This window comes from Oncorhynchus nerka, linkage group LG4 (assembly GCF_034236695.1).
Source record: "Oncorhynchus nerka isolate Pitt River linkage group LG4, Oner_Uvic_2.0, whole genome shotgun sequence".
In the NCBI taxonomy this organism is placed as follows: Eukaryota; Metazoa; Chordata; class Actinopteri; order Salmoniformes; family Salmonidae; genus Oncorhynchus; species Oncorhynchus nerka.
This window is the reverse complement of record NC_088399.1, coordinates 67,764,962-67,785,050: the sequence shown is the minus strand read 5'-3', so window position 1 is coordinate 67,785,050 and position 20,089 is coordinate 67,764,962. Positions and strand designations below refer to the sequence as shown.

Genomic DNA, 20,089 nt, shown 5'->3' with positions numbered 1-20,089 from the left:
CATAGGTTGAAGTCATTAAAACTAGTTTTTCAACCACTCCACAAACTTCTTGTTACCAAACTATAGTTTTGGCAAGTCAGTTAGGACATCTACTTTGTGCATGACACAAGTAATTTTTCCAAAAATGGTTTACAGACAGATTATTTCACTTATAATTCATTGTATCACTATTCCAGTGTGTCAGAAGTATAGATACACTAAGTTCACTGTGCCTTTAAACAGCTTGGAAAATTCCAGAAAATGATGTCATGGCTTTAGAAGCTTCTGATAGGCTAATTGACATAACTTGAGTCAATCGGAGGTGTACCTGTGAATGTATTTCAAGGCCTATTTTCAAACTCAGTGCCTCTTTGATTGAAATCATGGGAAAATCTAAAGAAATCAGCCAAGACCTCAGAAAAAAAGTTGGAGACCTCAAGTCGGGTTCATCCTTGGGAGAAATTTCCAAATGCCTGAAGGTACCACATTAATCTGTACAAACAATAGTACGCAAGTATAAACACCATGGGACCACACAGCCGTCATACCGCTCAGGAAGGAGACACATTCTGTCTCCTAGAGATGAATGTACTTTGGTGCGAAAAGTGCAAATCAATCCCAGAACAACAGCAAAGGACCTTGTGAAGATGCTGGAGGAAACAGGTACAAAAGTGTCTATATCCACAGTAAAACGAGTCCTGTATCGACATAACCTGAAAGGCCGCTCAGCAAGGAAGAAGCCACTGCTCCAAAACCGCCATAAAAAAAGCCAGACTACGGGTTGCAACTGCACATGGGGACAAAGATGGTATTTTTGGAGAAATGTCCTCTGGTCTGATGAAACAGAAATAGAACTGTTTGGCCATAATGACCATCATTATGTTTGGTGGGGAAAAGGGGAGGTTTGCAAGCCAAAGAACACCATCCCAACCGTGAAGCTTGGGGGTGGCAGCATCATGTTGTGGGGGTGCTTTGCTGCAGGAGGGACTGGTGCACTTCACAAAATAGATGGCATCATGAGGGAGGAAAATGATGTGGATATATTGAAGCAACATCTCAAGACATCAGTCAGGAAGTTTAAGCTTGGTCGCAAATGGGTCTTCCAAATGGACAATGACCCCAAGCATACTTCCAAAGTTGTGGCAAAATGGCTTAAGGACAACAAAGTCAAGGTATTGGAGTGGCCATCACAAAGCCCTGACCTCAATCCGATATAATTTTTTTCGTCAGAACTGAAAAAGCGTGTGTGAGTTAGGAGGACTTTACAATCCTGTCTCAGTTACACAAGCTCTGTCAGGAGGAATGGGCCAAAATTCCCCCAACTTATTGTGGGAAGCTTGCGGAAAGCTTCCCAAAATGTTTGATCCAAGTTAAACCATTAAAAGGCAATGGTACTAAATACTAATTGAGTGTATGTAAACTTCTGACCCACTGGGAATGTGATGAAAGAATAAAAGCTGAAATAAATCATCCTCTCTATAATTCTGACATTTCACATTCTTAAAATAAAGTGGTGATCCTAACTGACCTAAGACAGACATTTTTTACTAGGATTCAATGTCAGGAATTGTGAAAAACTGAGTTTAAATGTATTTGGCTAAGGCGTATGTAAATATCTGACTTCAACTGTATGTGCAATGAAAGGGAATCTGAACTCGGTCACTGAGTTCATATGGAGCTGTCTATACATACAGTAGGCTAAGCTTTAAGTAAAACTTGCTCATGCACCGTGAGCTTTTTCCACGTTTCCCCCTGCAATATGGCTATAGCCTACTGTATAGGTAATGGTTATTATCACAGCCATGGCGGCCATCAATAAACTATGACTGAAGTCCTAGAATTTAGATTATTACAGGCTAAGGCTATACAATGCTTACATAGTCTATGCATAACCAATGCATATTGCTTGCCTTGTATGGACGACCTAAAGTGGAGTTCAACAATACTTCTGAGCCAAATCCCTGTTTTAACAATCCTATTTTAGTTCCAAAATTGCATATTGAAACATTTTACATTCGACTGGGTTATAGTTTGTTAAGTAGGTCAGCAAGTGGAAGGCATTTTATTGTTCATAATCGATTATTTTGAGTATAGTTATATTGTAGCCTAAATGATAGGCTACTGATGTTACATGGTCATATGTATGAATATGTATGTGCAAGCCCTATATGTAGAATATGTATATAGGCTATGTAGCCTATATTTTTTTATACAAATCCTAAATTGTGTAAAAAAATATACAATTTGAAAATAGATCAATTATATAACACCAAATTGTGTTATCTTATTTATGCTTTTGCGCATATGATTTACTGCCGTATCAAGCGGTTGATCTAGTGTTCTTGGTAGAAAGGCGATACAACAAGTTAATTGAAATAAAATCTGTGGAAAAAATCCTAGGTTCAAAGATGAGTCATAGAAACGGCATTGTTCCTTGGAGATTCAGTCGATGACCATCGCCGAATGAAGAGGGAGTTCATATGGCTGTCCACTATCTGTCAATGTTGTAAGCTTGCCTGGTGCTGCCGACACGGCGCGCATAACAACCCATTTAGTTACCATCATTGCACTGCTTCTTGTCCCCTCCCCTCCAGACATAGACAACAACACACACCTTAATAATAGGGGCGCGCCTTCGACATAGCCGGCGACCAATAACCCGTCTGTCTGGACTGAGACCAAGGGGATGAGCGCTAGCCGAGGCCCAATCAGCGCTTTTGTGTTGCCTGCCGGTGCCGGGGACTGGTCGCGAGGAGCTACTGCAGCGCTTCAGGATCTGAAAGAGAACCCCGAGCTTGTGGAACCTGAGGGAAAGTCGAGTCAGGTGAGTCCGAGGATATGGATAAGGCCTAGCTGAGATGGAATATATTTTTTGAAATTGCGGCGGCAGGATTTGGATTCTTTCGGTTGGAGTAAACTCTCATTGGGTAGTAATAATCGCATCCAAGGTTATGGGGGGGTGATATGGGGGGTGATAGGAGAGGCGGGGGGGCGGTGCAAAGATAGACAATACAATAACATGGTTCATATATTGATGCAAGCTGATTTGCAAGCGACCAACAACCAACGGTTCAAAGTGACTAATCAAGGTCTGGGATCATTTGATACATGTCGCGCTTTGTCATAAAGGACTCATGTGAAAGAAACAAAAGTTTAGAGAAATATTAAAGATTCGTGCAATGGCAACAAATCCGTTTCATTGTTTAATTTCGCGTCTCTGGGGGTTAACTCCGATTGGCGGAGAAAGCCCTGCGTGTGCCCGGGTGGATACACAAGCAAAACATGTGCACACGGTGAATCCTCTAAGTATACACAAATATTTCGCTTTAAAACACCTTGTATGAAGCATATCCGTGTGTAAGACCAACGTAGTTGTAGACACAAGACTAAAGTGATGGATGAGGTTACGTTGCACTGTAGTTGAGGCTGTACAATTTTTTTTTTAAATCCAAAAATCTATCAGCCATATACGTAAGTGAGGACGTTCTTAACTTGTTCCATATGCACTCAAATGGCTGCCTGACGCATGACATGTTGTAAGACTTGAAATGTAATTCTAACGCGAATGCATGCATTGATTGTCACCAAGGGGCAACCACTGATTAGCAGCGGTAGATGTCTAGATGACTTTAGGAAAGAAACGCAGATCAATAGCTAATATGGGCCGGCTATTATTCTCGGTGCGGCAGACAAGTCAATCGTGAGACAGCGCCTAATTTATTTAGATAGGCAGACTGGGTAGAGCTGAGGCTACTCAACTGGGCCAAGCCTAACTGTCTGATCCTTATGCGGCTTTGGCAACATTTTGGGGAGTCCGTGTGTAGACTCTCTTGCCAGGCATCTATTGGAATATATATACATTGGTTCCCACTGAGAATAGTTTTCACCCATTTATTAGCCTATCGATGGGATTGCCAAAATACTTGGATTGAATTCAATTTAAATGATTCTACCCTTCCCTCGTTGAATTACTTTCTAAGATTTAATCTGACAGCGGGAGCGCAGTGTCTATGTAGGCCTGGCTATTGCCTGCAGTTTACAGAACAATGTCAGAAAAAGTCTGCTGACTTGATGAAGACTAGTTGAAACACAGGAGAGACCATTCGTAAAAGTTCCAAATAAAACCTATATCCATAGCCACAGGAATTAGGGGTGCTAAGCACCCCCCTGAAAAATCAGAATTTAATAAAAAATGATACAAAATTATCATGTACAAAACATATTTTTCACAAAAATAGTGCACTGGGCCTTTTACATTATATATATTATACACGTTTGATGCATCTCCAGCACAGGGTAAACATATTTTTCCCTGCTTTGGCATAAAAGGTAGCTGTATAATTAAGAATAGTATCTTGCAGGATTCAGTAGTTGTAATTGTAAGAGTTGTTGCCTTGTCCCTTTCTCTGTGATTGTCATTATAATGGGATCCAGAACAAACAAACTCTGTCCTCGAGTATTTACATCAAAAGGTGCAAAGTATGGGCAAAGACACAAAACAACCACATCAAATTAAAAATGGGAAACAACCACTTTTTGTGCAGTATTAATTTACCATCCTTACAAACCACTTAAATGTACATTACTGTATTGTAAATAGGCTAGTCATCTAGGTTTGTACCTGTAGACTTTCCATCAACATAAAGAAAAACAATGCACAATATAGTAATTGAGACACCAAGTGGTTTGAAATGAGATGTGATGATGTGGCTCAGTTGGCAGCATGGCACTTGCAACGCTAGGGTTGTGGGTTCGATTCCCACGGGGGACCAGTACGAAAATGTATGCACTCACTAGTGTAAGTTGCTCTGGATAAGAGTGTCTACTAAAATGGAAAAGGAATGAATAGATCATTTCAGTTTTCACATAGAAATAAGTATTATCAGATTAACTGATTTGTGCAGATAAGTATAAGACTCAAATTACAAATGCTGGTAAATACTAAAATACATTTAGTTTTTTTTTAAATCACAAAAGTAGTGCGCTGGGCCTTTACTAGTCCTGTGTTAGCAGACCGATATAGACATCTTCAGCGTGGGCAAAAAAAATCTAAATTGCACCACCCCCAAACTACTTCCCCTGGCTATGCCTATATCTGTTCTATTTTGGGATCTCAACTTCAGAATGACGCAGGGGTACTCGGGCGCAATGAACAAGTTCCTTTTGGAGTTAAAACGCTGAAGCCAAGAGGAAGTATTTTCTTTCAGATCATATATGGAAATAAGACATGCATAACCTACTGTAATCTATACCAATCCAAGATATGCAGGAATTAAGGATAAACACGTCTAAACATGGATCCTTCATCATGGGTCTTGTTGTCTGAATATTGTATTTTTGCTTATTTAATGTTCCCAGTCTTCATAGTCCTACAATACTCTTTGAGAAGTATTTCAACCTGTGCTTTTCCACCAGACACTATTCTACCAAGTAATCCAAAAGTACAGTACTTTCTAAGCCCTGGAAAATCTAGTGCTCAGCTCTCTATTTCTCTCTCTCTGTGTCTACCTACCTCTCTCTCTCTCTCTCTCTCTCTCTCTCTCTCTCTCTCTCTCTCTCTCTGTCTCTCTCTGTGTATGAATGAATGAAAGTCTGCAGTCTGTGAATGGGACTCCCTGGTGTTGAACACTGTCTAGCAGTATGAATGAATGGTTACGGCACTGCTTTGTCAATGATGGACCATCCATGGCCATGTCCTCTAATGTGTATCACTCTACCATCCATACGCTCCTTCCCATATGTGTATGGAGAGATCTGTGGCCCTGATCACGCTCAACTACATGGGGTAGAAGAGGAATCCATTACAAATCTCTTTTTTGGGTGGCTTTAGCATATTCTTGAATTCTGTTCCTGATATAGAGCATCAATAGTTCATCATCAAGGAGGTTTTACCCAGTTTAGGTAGTATGTGACATATAATGTTATTTATTTATTTGATTTCTTTGCAGTTCTTTAACACAATTGATGTGCTCCAGTACACTGGCGCTGCCCGTGAAGGGATTTCACACAGTGTGCACACTTTAATTTCCATGGTGCCTTATCGCTACTGACTGCCTGGTGTCGCAAAGCCCATGAGGCCTCTGTCCTCCTGCATTTCTGATGCGACATTGTGCCAAGATTCAACCCTGACAAGTTCCTATTGATACAGATTCAGTTCCGCAGAGAAAGGTATGCTATTGCCTTGATAAATTTTCCACTGGTCGGTTTCTGTAGATGTGTATCATCAATGCAATATTTCAGATTGATCACAGATTATGGCTACAGCCAGTCCCTTGGCTCAGTAGAACTTGCCGATTTAATTTTTATCATCCGCTAAAACTATCAGGTTCTGCATCATTCTAATTTTAAGGATAAGCAACCGCTTCCTCTCCTGGGAACAAATCTGTTCCAAATAAACATGGCTTATAAATGAGATTTTAGGCCTATATCGGACAAACTGGGCAGTTTTATGTAGGCCTTTATCATTTTTTGAGGGAAAGATCACAAAAGCACTCAATGTAGGTGGCCTTGGCTGTGCTTCAGGGTTGTTGACCTTGGTCAAAAGAAAAAAAGGTTTGAAAACGGATGGGCTGCCCTTTTAAACGCCCCCTTTGTCCCAGACACAACAAAGTGACAGCCTCTAAATAAACGACCAGGGCACCTGCGGTTGGATAACAATAAACCAGGTGCCCTCCACTGATGTGCTTAGGATGCAGTCACAACGACCTCTGATGAAAGGTTCATGTTGTGTTGGAGAAGCTTCAATGTTGAATATCCTAATATTGATCCCATGACCTTCAGAGGGAGGGGATTTGTCTCTCATGGTGTGGGGAAAAAATACGGTGTTGATTGCACTCACCCATTGATTCAGACACTCCGTGCTTGTGTTTCAAGAGACCTGTGTGTGTGTGTGTGTGTGTGTGTGTGTGTGTGTGTGTGATGACCCTACCACCGTGTTGGCATGTCCAGATTGACTCAATGGCCCTGGGTTGGGCAGGGGACTGATGTGCTCTCTCACAGATAAAGCATGTGTGTCTTGACACCAGCTGTTCACATTCCCTGTTGGTTCTATACAAAAGCAGAGTCATGACAACACCATTACCTCAGACTTTCCTATGACAGAGTGTACAGGAAAGCTCTCTGAAAAATATCATGAGTGTACGACTTATTGGTCTGGAGAAGCTATGGCCCGGCAGCTTTCCCACTTACGTTTTTATCAGAGCTGATTATGATGGGGTAGGGTACATTTTAAGACCGTAGCCTTTAATGTTTTACTTAAAGGAGGTCAAATTTGCAGTTGAGTCAGTCAGCTTTGGTACCACTATGTTGCTATGTTATTGTCCAGCATTCAAAAGTAGGCCTATGTTTTTGAGCTCAGAAATATTTGCAGTGCAAAAGGATTGTCATTACCCAACACAGCCTGTGGTAACTTCTGAAAGCTGCTGTGTCCAACAACTCCTTCCTTGTGTTTTCAGTCATGGGAAGAGGGATCCTTAGCACCCTATTAAAATCGATGCTCATTTAGTGGTCCGTACTTATTTGAAATTAAGAGATAAACGCTCTCTGTTCGAGGGGAGAGAAATCTGTATAATTAGCTCTTAATCAGGAAAATTTTGTTTCTTTAAGAATCCGCCCAAGTGAAACTCCTTTGAGGGCGAGAAGCCTTGTCGGTAGCTGGCACGTGGTGCTAATTGATATGTGTGATGGTAATGAATGCATGTAAAGTGTAACTATAAACAAGAGATTTATCTTGCATAGCAACGTGTGTACAACGGGAGTGTGAAAAAATGTCTTCACAGGCTTCTAATTTGTTTCTGACATGCCCAGGAATAATGTTTTGCAAGCGATATCGCAGTTGATTCACATTGCGATTGTGCACATTCAAGCTTGTACGGAAAATTGAGTATTGAGAAGATCACTGTGATGCAGTGTTGGTTTTAGCCATTTTCTCCCTTTCTACGGGTCATGAAAAGTCAGCCCAGCTACTGATGTCCCGTTAATTACATGTGTAGTTTGTGTTATGTTTTAACCTGTGCTGTTACTTGAAATAATTGTAATTCAAAAGCAGTACCGGTCCAAGCCAATGAGTAAGCCTTCAGTTTTAGTGAGAGCCAAGGCATTCCCAAAGAGGAGTGTTGAGGCATGCATTGGGGGATATCCTTGCTTGAAATGTGGGTTCTGTTCAGTGGAAGTTCTGAATCAAAAATGGGTAGACTAAATGAAATTTCCAGCAGCTGCAGGCTTTACATGCTTACACATATCCATTGGTTTACCAAAATCCGTCATTTTGAATCCGGAGGTGAGAGGGGAAGGTAATTGGCTAGACTTTCCCACAGATATTACACTGGTATTTGGGGTGGCAGGTAGCCTAGTGGTTACAGCGTTGGGCCTAAAGGTTGCCGAAAGGTTGCTGGATCGAATCCCCGAGCTGACAAGGTAAAAATCTGTAGTACTGCCTCTGAACAAGGCAGTTAACCTACTTTTCCCCGGTAGGCCGTCATTGTAAATAAGAATTTGTTCTTAACTGACTTCCCTAGTTAAAGGTTTAAGTAAATAAATAAAGCATTTTTCATTTTTTTATTTTATTACATTGGCCCATTTGTTGTCAATCATAGAAGAACGTACCTTTTACCACTCACCTTGGAATGTCCCTTCTTTCAATGGGCAAAGCAACCTTAACCAGCAAACTGAGAAGAGTATCAATTTAATGAATTAGCAGCATGGGATGTAATTGGTTTGTGAATGGGTCTCAAGAATGCTTGGTTTTGCGTGTTAAGTGTGCGTGTGTGTGTGTGTTTGGCGTCGCATCCTTGTTAACACCTGAATCGGGGTGACTGTGTTCAGTGGGCTTCACGCAAGGCTTATTAAATCCTACGCAGAAACAAACAGCCCAGATGAATGGCTCCCTGCAACTCTTAATTAGCGGGCCGCCCCAACGTTTCGACTCGATAAGCTACAGCGGGAAACACAGCAAAACGCAGTTGTGGAACACGTGGTCACCAAGAATCACCAGGTCCCGGCTGACTCATACCCTTTCACACTACCATGCCCACCCGAACCTTGCTGTGCTGGAATATATATTTTGTTTTCCAGTATAGTTCCAGCAAAGATGGTGGATGCGTAATCAAGCCAGCCCAGTACGACTTGGCTCAGATGAGTAGTGTGAACAGGATAGCCTTTAATTGGTTCGATCAGACGAAACTGAGACCTTTTAAATGACTCCTTTCATAAGAACATTTTAGGTCCACGGGGGTCCCAATGCCACCATGTTCTGTTGTGTTGGACCTCTGTGTCAGTGACCAAAAGGTTAAAACACGTAGGGCACCATGATGGCTAATTGGCACCCTTGTTCTGGATGAGTAGTTTGCCTCTGTTGGCTTTCACAACATCCCCATTTCTGGGTGTTCCTCGTTGGGTTAATTATGTTTTTTGTTAAGATGAGCTTAAAATGCAAATGAATGGACTGCAAAGGTAGGCTGGGAGGTTGGCACGAAGGGGGTGAGTTTGTAAAAGGAACAATAATGAAAGGCTGATGGACTGAGAGAGAAGTGGTTCTATGCTCGGTCCGTTGGTCATTTGGATGACACTCGAGTGAAGATGAGTTGACAGTGGAAAGAAGATGTAGGGATAACAAGGCTACAAGAAAATGCAACTTTTACTTTGGCGTGTATAAAGTACTGCTTAATAGACTTGTAACATCTCCATTTAGGTGAGAAGACCATTATGTACCAATATCCCCTCAGACTTGGTTTGATGAAGATAGGTGGTGATATGTATGCAGGTTTTGTATCAGGAACTGCTTGCTGTATTGGACTCATAGACTGAAGTGACACTGTAGATTGACATTGGTAACTCACTTCCCACCTGTCAATGCAAAGATGGTTCCCTTCTCATAGCACTTCCCAGATCCAACAGGCAGTAACTTCTCAGATTTTTCTCAAGGTTGATTGTGCAGCTGCAGGGCTACACTACTGTAGCTCTCCTTTTGTTGCACTGTGCACATTTCACATCTGAAAAAATACCTTTTGAAAATTGCTTAGACAGGAAATCACTGTTACGCCCTGCAAAAAAATATATATTTCCGTTTTATGTTGTGCCATGTCTTGTTAAATGAAGTGAATTTAATTGTCACCTTCCACAATGTTTTTTAATAAAACTTTTTTTTTTTTTTTTTTTATCCACCAAAATTTGCCATTCACACATCACACCACTTTGACCCCGTGACCTTTTGTAGAACGTGTATCCTGTCACGGCTTTGCTCTTTTGACCTTTTCTCCCTGTGTTGAACTCTTGTGTCCCATGTTCCCAGGGGGAAGTGTCCTGGCTGTCATGTGTATCCCTTATCGTCACCCAAACACTGTCCCCTTCATTTACTGTATCTGTAGTGATGTCTATGCTGTTACGATTCAGCCGGAGATGTAAAGTAGTGTGAACAGAACTGGTTGGTAAACACTGAATGCAAGTTCAGTCTAGTTATAGTTGAATTTCTTTGCTCTCGCTGTCTTAGTTCTCTACACTAAGGTCAGTAGGTGAAGGAGAATCTTGCACTCCATTTTTCTGTCAATAACTGTGCTGTTATCAATGGCGTCCATCTTGGACTCTCCTTCAGGATACTGTTTCTCAACGTATGTGTTTGATTCCAGCACCACCTGATTCAACTAATCAGTCCAGCCTTTGATTTGTTGAATCCGGTGTGATGAAATGGAACAAATAGCTGCAATGGTTGGGGGTCCCCGAGGGCTATGTCCTAGTCGTCTTCACCCACAGCCCTCTCCCTCCCTCTCTCATATGAGCATGTTTATGCACTGGAACAGATTGCTATTCTACCCCTTGAGTTATTTCCTCATCCGTGTCCTTTATGGCAGTGTCAGCCCACCATGATTACAAAACTACGGTTTACCTTCTGCAATAGGGCACCTTTGTGTGGCTGTGGCCAGACCGCAAATGTATTTCGTTCGTACAGTTAGTGGCGTCAGCCCACAGAAGGCATCGGAAACGAGCAAGATGTTTTCATATGATCTGTCTTTGTAGCTTCCTTCTCTCTTCCTTCCTGTAACCTATTTTCACCTGGCCCTGTATAGTGGGATCTTGTGTTGTCCTTTGTGTGTATGTGTGTGAGTGTATACGTGCCCATTACTCTTAGGTTGAGACAAGTGACTCTGCTGACGCTATCTCCACTTGATGAAGCATCCCTCCCGTAAGAGTGTCAGTTGTGTGATTCAAGGGGTTAGTGCTCACAGGGTTTAATGTAGAAAATCAGTCTGGGTGCGTCTGTGTTGATGTCTTCACTGTACCTATTATTCTCTGCTCTCCTCTCATTTCGTGGAAGACATCGATACCCTCACTGCCCCATTCAACCCCATTTTACAAATCTCTCAGCTACCTCAGTCTCTCCAGGCCTAAGTTCCAGCATCCCCCCTTTTTTTGTTTAAACAACGAATGCCCCACCCTGTGGTCTGAAGTTCCGCAATGATCCCATTTTGTCAAGGTGCCAGGTTTTAGAATCAACGTCTCGCAAGAAGTAGATTTTCCTCTTTCTGCCCTGAAAGCACAGGGGCTTCATTGCCCCTCCCCCACCCCCTCTCCCTCCCTCTGACTTTTTCTCTCTCCCTGTCTTCGTGTGACGTCCTGACCACTAACGGCTACATATTAAGAGATAATTCCATACCCTGAGGTTACAAACCGGCTTAGACTGGCTCTCTCACGTTTTTGACTGTGCTGGGTACTCTGGGTAATAAAAAAAGAAAAGTGAACAGAATTGTGACTTTTTTTTAAAGGAACAGGAGACATTTATGCCAAGAGTGACATTAAGTCAGTGTACTGTGTCTGAGAAACACAGGCACATCCACAAATACAAATGGTGGATGGAGTAGACAACAGATTCTCATCGCAAAATGTGGTAATCGTGGGGATAACCACATATTCTCAATGAACGAGACTCAATTCATTAGAGTAGACTTGTTTGCATGGTGAACCAATGACTTGAGATGGTTTCTGATGCCCTCTTAAAATGCACTTATCTCTTGTTCCACCCTTGCCTCTCCAATTCCTCCTTGAGGAGGCAGAGTACCTCAAGAAACAGTGTCACCAGTCATTGTTATGTAGTTACATTACGGTAAGGTAGGTCAGGAAAAATCCAGTCTCAGTGAAAATCGTAATTAGTTACTGTATACGCCACAGTGCTGTATGTCAGCATGCCCTCTTAAAGGGAAAGGGTTCCATGCTTGATATGCACACAAAATCATAATCTATAAAAGCACAACGTCATGTCCATATGACCAACACTCAAAAATGATACTCATTGGTCTGAATAGACTGGAAAACAGCATGATATTTCAGTAGAAACATAGCTGGAGTATCAATGTTTTTCAAAAAACACATTTTATGGTAGATAAATTATAAACATTATCAGCTAAATATTCACACCTCAGTACCCAATCATTTTCTTATTTGAGCGTATCATGGTTTTCCAGGAAGTGCTGAATAAAAGATGGGTTCCATTGAAATGAATTCCCAGTCAGGTTCAATTAAATTAATGAAATGAGTTTACGCTCAAATTCAATGTAGAGACCTTACTGGAACTGGAGGTACTGTAATCAATTTCATTTTGATCCCAGTGTATAGGTATGTCTCCAATCTGTTTGTTGTATTATGGAATATGGTGTTTAGGATTTGTTTTTTTTGTTCTTTTTTTTTTGTGTGCATTCGCACTGCCCCCAAGCACGGAATATCCCACACCTGTCTTTGAGACAACACATTTTGTTAATGGGCATTCTTCACAACCCATCTGACATTTGTGACCATGGGTTATGTAATTTATGTCTTTCCCAAATGAAACATGGGAAACTAGCCTATGCCGTATGGCCTCGGATGAGCTAGATTTGTTCTCAGCAATGTAACCTAAACTTATTGGGTCCTGGACCAATTTGGTCTGTGATTGGTAACCATGATGACCCATTGGGTTCTTGTCCGTTACCGCCCGTATGGTAGTCTCCAAAAACCCAGACGGTGAGGCAGCCCTGCCGTCTGTCGGGACTTATTGGAATTAAATCCTGGGTTGTGTTCATTTGGCACCAACTGGAAGAAAACTGACTGAACTGAAGGGAAGGACAACATGGACTTGTCCAGTAAGAAACGTACATTTTTGTTTTGTGTTGCAAAAATATTCTCAAAATAGTTTAAAACTGATGAACACAGCCCTAGTTGAAGATTCATTCCTTTTCTCGATAATGCTGCTACTGCTTGCTGCTCACCGCTGATGGTCCCTCAAGGCCACTGTCGAGCTCCGCCATGTCAGCTACCTCAGGGCTCGCGTTTGTGCGCTCGACTCTTTGTCTCCAAACTTCACACCCCCACACACTTCCTCCACTCTGCCCCCTGCCACTGCCCACCCCCCCACCCCTCTTCACCACCACCCTCCTCCTCCTTCCTAGCCGCCCCTCTCTCCCTCCCTCAGGCGACAGCAGAACAGGAATTGATTAGTGGCATGGCTTAAAAATAGAAGGGGGTCGGTTGTCATGGCGATGACCACAATGAGCTGTTGTCTTGTTTAATGAAGACCAGGGGTGTGTTTTAAGTATTGTGGCTGAGCAGGGGTAGTGCGAGCGGGAGGAGAGACGTAGGTGTGTATCGATGCGGGTGTGTTCGCTGCCTGAAGGAGAGATGTGCGTTTGGTGTTCAGTAGATGAGGGAGACTTGCTTGTATTTTATGTTAGTGTGCAGGTGTGCACATATATGTTTGTACAGTTGAAGTCGGAAGTTTACATACTCCTGTGCCAAATGCATTTAAACTCCGTTTTTCATAATTCCTGACATGTAATCTTAGTAAAAATTGTCTTAGGTCAGTTATGATCACCACTTTTAAGAATGTGAAATGTCAGAATAATAGTAGAGAGAATGATTTATTTCAGCTTTTATTTCTTTCATCACATTCCCAGTGGGTCAGAAGTTTACATACTCAATTAGTATTTGGTAGCATTGCCTTTAAATTGTTTAACTTGGGTCAAACATTCTATAGGATTGAGGTCCTATAGGATTGAGGTCTGGGCTTTGTGATGGCCACTCCAATACCTTGACTTTGTTGTCGTTAAGCCATTTTGCCACAACTTTGGAAGTATGCTTGGGGTCATTGTCCATTTGGAAGACCCATTTGCGACGAAGCTTTAACTTCCTGACTGATGTCTTGTGATGTTGCTTCAATATATCCACATCATTTTCCTCCCTCATGATGCCATCTATTTTGTGAAGTGCACCAGTCCCTCCTGCAGCAAAGCACCCCCACAACATGATGCTGCCACCTCCATGCTTCACGATTGGGCTGGCGTTCTTTGGCTTGCAAGCCTCCCCCTTTTCTTCCAAACATAACAATGGTCATTATGGCCAAACAGTTCCCTTTTTGTTTCATCAGACCAGAGGACATTTCTCTAAAAAAGTACGATCTTTCTCCCCATGTGCAGTTGCAAACCGTAGTCTGGCTTTTTTACGGCGGTTTTGGAGCAGTGGCTTCTTCCTTGCTGAGCTGCTTTTCAGGTTATGTCGATATAGGACTCGTTTTACTGTGGATATAGATACTTTTGTACCTGTTTTCTCCAGCATCTTCACAAGGTCCTTTGCTGCTGTTCTGGGTTTGATTTGCACTTTTTGCACCAAAGTACGTTCATCTATAGGAGACCGAACGCGTCTCCTTCCTGAGCGGTATGGCGGCTGTATGGTCCCATGGTGTTTATACTTGCGTACTATTGTTTGTACAGATGAACGTGGTACCTTCAGGAGTTTGGAAATTGCTCCCAAGGATGAACCAGACCTGTGGAGATCTACAATTTTCTTTCTGAGGTCTTGGCTGATTTCTTTTGATTTTCCCATGTCAAGCAAAAAGGCACTGAGTTTGAAAGTAGGCCACAGGTATACCTCCAATTGACTCAATGATGTCAATTAGCCTATCAGAAGCTTCCAAAGCCATTACATAATTTTCTGGAATTTTCTATGCTGTTTAAAGGCACAGTCAACTTAGTGTATGTAAACTTCTGACCCACTGGAATTGTGATACAGTGAAATAATCTGTCTGTAAACAATTGTTTGAAAATGACTTGTGTCATGCACACAGTATATGTCCTATGTGACTTGCCAAAACTATAGTTTGTTAACAAGAAATTTGTGGAGTGGTTGAAGAACAAGTTTTAATGTCTCCAACCTAAGTGTATGTACATTTCTGACTTCAACTGTATTTATTTGGAAGCCCCCCCCACGCCAATTGTACGTGGATGTTGTTGCTTCTGAGATGTGAGACTGATTTTCTCTGTCACAGTCTAACCCTTGATAGGCTTACTCAACCTGAGGGTAAACAAAAACCACCAATATGAAATGAGATGTTGTAAGTCTGTCAACATCTCACGTTTGCAGTGCTTACTATTGACTTTGAACTCACATCCTCTTATCCATAACTCCTGAGCAGTTCAAGCCAACCAATTACAACTCTGTTGCCATGGGCGCAATCTGCCTAATTGGCCTCATTAGTGTCAGAAACTAGCCGTATGCAAATTCTGGTCATATTCCCAGCAGAGCCCCCCATCTGAGTAATATACGTCAGTGTGTGGGTTGATCAGGATGTAGGTCCAATTAGTACATTAACCAATGAGCTGAGCTGCTGCCTCCTGCCCAGACCTCCCATTGGCTTTTAAAAAATTGCTGTGCCTTGTTGTTTTTGCTATTCCCAGACATAACTTTATCAGCACAACATTTGTGATACGGTTGACCTCAAATTCCCTTTCTAACAACAAAAATGTGTTACTGATCAGTCCTAGGCTATAGTAACATTATATATCTACATTTGTGCGAAAAGAGCACAATAAATGTGAGCTATGGACTGCCACCTTTTGTCCGACTAATGTGAACTTTACTTGTGATCTGTGTCTACCAAACTCACAGCACTGATGGTCTTTCCAGAAAATATGTATTTTTACATTTTTAGATTTTATTGTGTTGATGAATTGATTGTATATTTATTTGTAAATGGGATCAAATAATTCAGCATTAGCTGTTATTGATATCATGTAATGTTGCTTCATTGAAAAGAATGTATGAACTATTCTCTCTATCTTGTAGCTCAATGAATTGGCCCACTTACCATCACCAGTTTGTTTTTCTATGTAGTTGCACAACGTTTAGTGCAAAAGCCAAGCTAACGGTATACCTCCCAGCAACTCGTAAAGCTAATTGGCGCATTGTTCCAATTCTCTGCCCTGCCTTAGTGTGCCAGTGAATTTGTCAATAATCCGTTTTTAACAGATTTGGTGACTAATGAAAATGGGCTAGTCTACATTTCCCCTCCGTTTTCTTGAACGATGGGATTTAGACGTTCTCGCTGTATGCTTCCACTGTTTTCTGCTGACAACATTTGCAGATCCAGGTAGTTTTCCAACCTGCATCAAGGTTTATTCCAATCGTAAGACCAATACTAATCAAAGTATTGATTTCTATCAACTAGATTTTTTACATTTTTTAAAATAAACTAATCAATCGATGTTGATTTGAGGTACTAAGCCTGGAAACCAATATAAGGTTATATAATTACTAAGGAATGGGTATGGAGCTCTTGTCGGAAACCTTTGTAGAAACCAAGCTTTGGCCCCAAATGAACCCACATCTCTGGCATTTTGGTGCTGCTCACCATTTGGTAAGCTCATGTTCCCCTATAATGCATTTTCCTTAACTATAAGCACTATAAAAGAAAAAAAGGTGGCTCATCTGCAAATGCTATTACACCGAAGAGATCTTATTGAGTGAAATGGAGGGAAAGGTGGAAACAGGACGTCTGCAACGCCAGCGTTTCTGACCTGTATGGTGTTTTGTCTCCTGCAATACATCTCCTGCGCCATTACGAGGTGCATGAATGGCTGCAGCATGAGATCATGAAACCAGTGTCTGTTGCTGAAGTAATATTTCTGCTTTATGTGCCCTTGGGGATGTCGCACTCTCGCCTGGTGCGTTGTCGCCTGTGTAAGCGAGTTCACAGTGTCTGTGCCCTGCTGTGCAGAGCCCCATCGGACTGCTCTCCTAATCACAAAGGATTGGCTGTTTGTCGTGACGACCTTCAACCCCGAGCAGGGCAGCTCAACTGCCTTAAATCTGGACTTTGTCTCCATTGTGCAGAAATGCGGGTCTGCCGCCGAATGTTAATCATAAATATCCCTCAGGAGTTCAGAGCATACAGCTACGCTAATGAAAATAGGCCCTTATCTGATCCGTTGATACTAGGGTCGCAAACGGCCTGTGGAATTCAGAAGAACTCCAAATCTGAGGATGCGTGAGGGATACTCGGGGATTACAGCCAATTTAAACACCAGTCACGTGTAGGAAGCTATTTTCAGCAACTCAAATCATATGACAAAATTATATGACCTCCACATGATGTCATAATTCCAATAGCATTATTGCCATGTTCAACTGGCTAATAAATGTTCACCAGTTCGTGAAAGGTTCATAGGAGTTCTCTCAGAAATCCATTAATCACAATGTAAAGCCAGTATTTCTATGTTCCATGTTATTCCTCAGACAGTTTATATTTATCTGTGGTACAAGCACACCACCCTATGTCTATAGTTACTCTATCCTGCGTTGGAACTGGGAATGTGGAACTAGAGATTAGTCAGCCATCAATGGCCATGGGCGCTGTGCTCAAATTAAAGATGTCTGCCCTATAGCCTTAGAGAAGCTGACTCATGCCAACACTTACCTTTTCACTTCACCGACCATTATCTTCAACAAATAGGTGCCTATTCCTCATCCGCATGAACTTCCATGAAACACTATAATACAACTTTGAATGAAGTTTGTTAATTATGCAAGCTAGTTAATCAATTAGACTCCTTTTAATTTCAGCATATGTACATAGTTGTGGCACTATCCCTCCAAACCACATACAAGGCCAAGGGGGATAGCAGGACTGGATTGTGCGTTTCCAGAAAGGTCCCAGAGCCCAGCAGCCACCTCGCATCCCCAGAGACTTGCAATGCTCACCCTGTCTGACCCTGTGACAAGGCCAGGCTTTTATAACTCCTAACTGGGTCACAGCCCAAAGCTTTGTGATACCATACCACAAATTACATACATTACTTAGAACACCATACATAAGTGACTTATAAGGCCATGGTGATAACGGTGATGATACAGATGATTTGTAATGACAAATATGTTGACTCGATTAGGGATTCAGCCCCAGAGCATTTCACAAGGGTGAGTGTCCACTTGTGTTATGGTGATGGCGGCCATTTTGTGTGCCTGCAATGCTCGCTCGGCATCAGATGCGGTGAAGAGGAAAAGGATTAATCGAGCCAATTGAGCTGGTGGGTGATCAGACAAGCTGGATGGGTAGAGCCAGAGATTTTTTGGGAGTTTGGCCAGGATCACAGGATAGAGATGAGGGGGCAGGGTGGTGTTGGCACCTCCCCCTCCCCCCTGCGACTCTGCGATAAGCACCCCTACCATCAGACGAACGTAACGGTTAATAAATATATACATATATATATATATTAGTAAAAGAGGATGCTCTCATAGTCTTGTGTGAAGTTGAGTCATAAAGGGGGTGAAAAATGTCATTCTGCTCTTTCTCTCCCTCTCTCTAGCCCTGGGTGAAAGATGCAGTGCCACCAGCGTTTTGGGTTGGGGAAGGTGGGGTGCAGGAGTTGCGTCAGCCAAATGAAGTGGCATGATGCAGATCATGTGAAATGAGCTGCGGATTCCACAGTATTGTTGCAAATGGCCTTATTACTGTTATACCCCACCATCTGGAATTTGGCCTGTTTGGTAAACTCTCCAAACCAGTTATGTCTAGTAGCATAGGACGATTGATTGTGTGGACGTTTTGACGTTAAGGTGTCTGGAGGTGGTGGATTTTTGGGGTGCAAAATAAAGAGGCGGACATTTTGCTGTGTGTGTGTGTGTGTGTGCTCTGATCTGATCGACAGGCAGCAGTTGTGTGCACATAAAGAAAATGGTGTGTGTCGGTGAGGGGGATGGGGGGAATTAATGGTTGGCATTATGACAGGGTAGCGTGTCAAGAGAGCGTTTTTGTATTTTTTTTCTGCTCGATCTTCCTCTGTCCTCTCCCCAACCCTCCCACCTATCTCTTCCTCACACAGCTTCCCCCACCACACACACACACACAAGTGCTCACACACTTTAGATGGGGGTAGTGTAATGTAAATGCATTAATAAAAAATAAAGCCTTCCGCTGTCAGTACCTTCGAGGGCCCCCAAAAAGTAAGCATGTGTGTTTATTTTTACAACGAGGGGGAGAGATGGGGGGTGGGGGGCAGGCAGGCATACTTCTATTTTTTTTTTGGGGGGGTGCAGAGGAAGGGAGGAGCCACTTATGCACACTTCTTTGTGGTGTGGCACAGCTGTAGTAGAATGCTGGAGAGGGGAAGACGAGGGTGGAGCATGGATGAGGGGGGGTTAAAAAAGAGTGCCTTATTTAGGAATGGTCTGTTATGTTCCAGTGACACATTTTTGGGGTAGGATGCCCGTCTCAGCCCCCTCACTGTCCCTGGGTTCTGACTGCTCCGTGTGTGTGTGTGTGTGTGAGTGAGTGAATGACAGGGTATATTTACAAAAAATGTGATTTTCTTTCAAAAACAAGGACATTTCTATATATACTACCGTTCAAAAGTTTGGGGTCACTTAGAAATGTCCTTGTTTTGAAAGAAAAACACTTGTTTTTTTTGTCCATTTAAAATAACATCATATTGATCAGGAATACAGTGTAGACATTGTTAATGTTGTAAATGACTGTTGTAGCTGGAAACGGCTGATTTATAATGGAATATCTACATAGGCGTACAAAGGCTCGTTATCAGCAACCATCACTCCTGTGTTCCAATGGCACATTGTGTTAGCTAATCCAAGTTCATCATTTTAAAAGGCTAATTGATCATTAGAAAACCCTTTTGCAATTATGTTAGTCCAGCTGAAAACTGTTGCTGATATAAGAAGCCTAAAAACTGGCCTTCTTTAGACTAGTTGCGTATCTGAAGCATCGCTGGTGTTTTGCGTCTACTATTTAATGAAGCTGCCAGTTGGGGACTTGTGAGGCGTCGAGTTCTCAAACTAGACACTCTAATGTACTTGTCCTCTT

At 42.2% G+C, this 20,089-nt stretch overlaps 1 protein-coding gene across 2 annotated transcripts in view; it reads left to right on the top strand.

Moving 5' to 3' along the window:
• Positions 1 to 2,525: 2,525 nt before the first annotated feature.
• Positions 2,526 to 20,089, top strand: part of LOC115128495 (transcriptional repressor p66-beta-like) — a 48,570-nt gene continuing 31,006 nt past the window's right edge. The window contains exon 1 of one of the 2 annotated variants that reach the window (XM_029658367.2): positions 2,526 to 2,803. The gene's annotated coding sequence lies outside the window, so the exon portion shown is untranslated. The remainder of the gene's footprint in view (positions 2,804 to 20,089) is intronic. The other variant, XM_029658368.2, reaches the window with a different exon arrangement.